The sequence below is a fragment of the Arachis hypogaea genome, chromosome 13 (assembly GCF_003086295.3).
Source record: "Arachis hypogaea cultivar Tifrunner chromosome 13, arahy.Tifrunner.gnm2.J5K5, whole genome shotgun sequence".
NCBI classification, from domain to species: domain Eukaryota; kingdom Viridiplantae; phylum Streptophyta; class Magnoliopsida; order Fabales; family Fabaceae; genus Arachis; species Arachis hypogaea.
This window is the reverse complement of record NC_092048.1, coordinates 52,071,565-52,075,103: the sequence shown is the minus strand read 5'-3', so window position 1 is coordinate 52,075,103 and position 3,539 is coordinate 52,071,565. Positions and strand designations below refer to the sequence as shown.

At 35.8% G+C, this 3,539-nt stretch overlaps 1 long non-coding RNA gene across 1 annotated transcript; it reads right to left on the bottom strand.

The window, feature by feature from the left end:
- Positions 1 to 255: 255 nt before the first annotated feature.
- Positions 256 to 3,339, bottom strand: LOC140178153 (uncharacterized). Its single transcript, XR_011870396.1, has 4 exons — positions 3,203 to 3,339; positions 3,050 to 3,104; positions 2,813 to 2,972; positions 256 to 517 (listed from the first exon to the last, which is right to left on the bottom strand). It is a non-coding gene; the product is annotated as an uncharacterized lncRNA (long non-coding RNA).
- Between the last annotated feature and the right edge of the window lie 200 nt (positions 3,340 to 3,539).

Genomic DNA, 3,539 nt, shown 5'->3' with positions numbered 1-3,539 from the left:
AATACCCTACCATACTTAATCTTATGCTTAAGTTATAAGACTAAGATAGTAAGGTATTACGACCTCTAAAAATAAAAATATATATATAATAATAGAGAAAGAGATACTTAACTAGGAGACTTGAAAAACGGGTAAAACAAAATCGCAAAATTCAAAAGCGCAACCCTCAGAAAACGTGGTTACTTGCGTGAGAAGAAAACTAAAGTTCAATAACATATATGTACAGATGATACGAGTAGAGGGCCAAGAACACAACATAACTAGTTCCTGACTCAGCCTGCGAAGCCAAGGCTGGCCGGAGAACATATACGTAGATATATATACATAATAATAACCCAAAAGAACATGTTCAAAACCCTAGTTCTCCATAAAATCTCTAAGAAGTACACAAAACAAAGTATTCTTACATACAAGAGGAGAAACTATACATATATATACATCAAAATAACAAAAAGAGACCCCAAAGTAAACCACTTCGCCGAAGAACCTTCAGACGCCTATCGAGGAGCTGCTCGACCTGCATTTGAAAACAACAACACAGTATGGGGTGAGAACCGGAGGTTCTCATCATGGTAAAGGTGCCACACATGTAATATATAAGGTCCTGGGAATGCCAAAGGCAATCCTAGAACTTCAACATAGAATTATAAAACTTAATTTCTAAGCAGAAGTCATAAAAAGGGGTAGGTGATCTAAGTATCCTAAACTTACTTACTTACTTTAAACTCTAGCATTAACACCAAACCAATCCACTTTTCCTCCGATCCCCCATCATCCATGAATCAGCAGGGACAAACAAACAAATAGTTTCACGCACAAGTAGGAAACAGGTAGTACAAGTAGCAAATATAGCAGTTAGCAGGGTATATATTCAGTTAGGCAATCCCAAATAATGCATAGCAGACAAAACAAACAAATGCACATAATGCATGCCTGCCCTATGGCTGTTGATATCAACTGTCGGTTACGTAGCCATCCCGACATGTTCTCAAGCTCAAAAATAGACCATGGAAAAAATCCCCAAGTTGACATGGGAAAAGAATGCCTCAAGCTCAATAATATCCATGGGATGAATCCCAAGCTGACATAGAGAGAAGAGACAACACCCAAGCTGACATGGGGAAGGCTATACCCCCAAGCTGAATGTTATCCCTGGGACAAATCCCAGGCTGACATGGGGGAAACAACACCCCAAGCTTAATAGTAACCACAGAAAAAAAAATCCCGATTGACATGGGGGCAACGCCCCAAGCCTAATATATTCAATAATTTCTCATAATTATCATTTTCATTCTCGATATTAATTCATGTCTCAATCTCGTCATTCTCCATTTCACTCAACTCATTGATCATACATTTTTATTATTCTTGACTAATTAATATCATCAAGTCTCAATTTCTTACACTCTCTTCCTTTATCTTATCAAATCAAATACTATTTTCTCCAACTATTAGTTATCTTTTTTCATCTCTAAGTTACTACCGTTTAACTTTAAATGTATCCTAGAGATAACTTACACACTTTTACTTACCTACGTTCATGCATACAGTCAAATTTGGACATACTCTTTGGATCTAAATCAAATTTTTACCGCCTTTGGATTAGAATCGAATTTGATAACAAATTCAATAAAAATCTGCTGCTGCACTTAAGAAGATTCAGAAAAATACAGCAAGCAGCTCTATTTTTGCAAAATCTATAACAAATTCAATTCTAATCTGTTACTCCTAGATTTTGGTTAAATCTATAACACTTTACACCCCTAAGTTTTAGGAAAAACAAGTTTCAGGTTCATAGCACTTCGTTTGGTTAATTAAATGTCAATTGGAATTGCTGCTTTGTTTCTAGTAATTGGTTCTGAATTTTTTGCAAACAGCCTAGCTTCCAAGAGACATAACTAACTCTACAAAGTAGCTATGGACATGAAATTGGTACTCAATTAAATTAGACTCATAGATATTCAAAATCCCTTTGGAAGAAACTCAAATTTTCATTTAAATCAAAAGTTATAGTGTCTAGAAGTTGGTACTGCAGAACCCGAAAACCAGAAAATTCTGCAGCAACCACTAAACTTCAAAAATTCATATCTTTTAAACTACTTGGCCAAATTTCATAAAATTTTTATGGGGTAATCTTGACTTATAGGAATTTGTTATAAAAATGAGTTGGTTCGAAAATCATGCCCAGATTATTCCCAGTTTTTTTTAAGTTGCTGTCCAAATAGTTTAGAAATTTCTGCAGCAAGACTTCTCAATTTCACTAATCAAATTTAGTCCTCTAGGTTTCCAACTTATACTAATCCACCATTCCTCTTATTCATCACCTTATCTACTTAAATTATATCACAACCCTATCCCGAAACCTCAGTTCCATGTACCTATCAGAAATCACCATGATTTATATCATACAAGCTCACTTTAAAGCATTAAAATTCTGCACTTCTTTTAACAATAATAAACTAACCAATCAACAGAATTTCAGCAACAACAACAATCTTATTAACTCATCACCATAACATTAATCAAAATAACCATACCAACAATTCCACATAAACACCACTCAATCTCAACCATATCATTAATTTGCCATAATCATCAATTCTTCATCCATCATCATTATACTAACATACATATATATATTTGCATTCAACCCACATTATCAATTACTCAACACATGTCCACATCAATTTATCTATCAATACCATAAAGACTAATAATTTAACACAATTAATCATTTCAACTTATCCTATAGTGCTCTAGCCCAAGTTTTCACAAGACCTTACATATTAAACACGCGAAACCTAAATCATACCTTGGCCGATTACTTTATGTAGTCCAAGGCAGCCCCCCAAGTCACCACACAGCCCCTCAAGCTTAGAGAGAAATCAGCCGCAAGGTTAGCTTCAATCACCACCAAGCTTCCAAATGCCCACAATTCAACTCCAATGCATATATATCAACTTAATTCACACCTAAGACACATGTACACTTTAATTTCGGATTTCACATAATAAATTCAAGATTTGGCTAGGATTTGGGTCATTCTTACCTTGTATGTGCCTCAATCAACCCAAAGCCCGCTCATTCCTCAACTCAATTTGATCCTATAATAATCAATTTAACCAAAATCTTAACATCCAAAAATCTTAATATCTCCGAATTGAAGAAGAGAGAATAGGAGCTGGGACTTTGATTTTCTCACCTTAAAATATACTAAGCTTTGTAGAGCTCGACGCCGCGGATGCGTGGCCACAAACAGTGCGACGATCGGAGCTCCGGATCAAAAGTTATCAAGGATTGAAGTTTAGGTGAGAGTTTGCTTCTTCTCTTCCATGGCTGCCCAACAGCGTGTTTAGCATGCAAGAAGGGACAAAGAAGATCTGATCTCACTTTATTAAGTGAGTGGGTGGGGCCACGGCCCACGGCTTGGTTTAGGTCTGGTTCAATCGGTTCGGCCCGTTCGTCTCAATCTTGGGTCAATTTTTTTAAAATTAGTGTCAAAATTCTCGTTTTAATTAGCTCCATCTTATTTTAATATT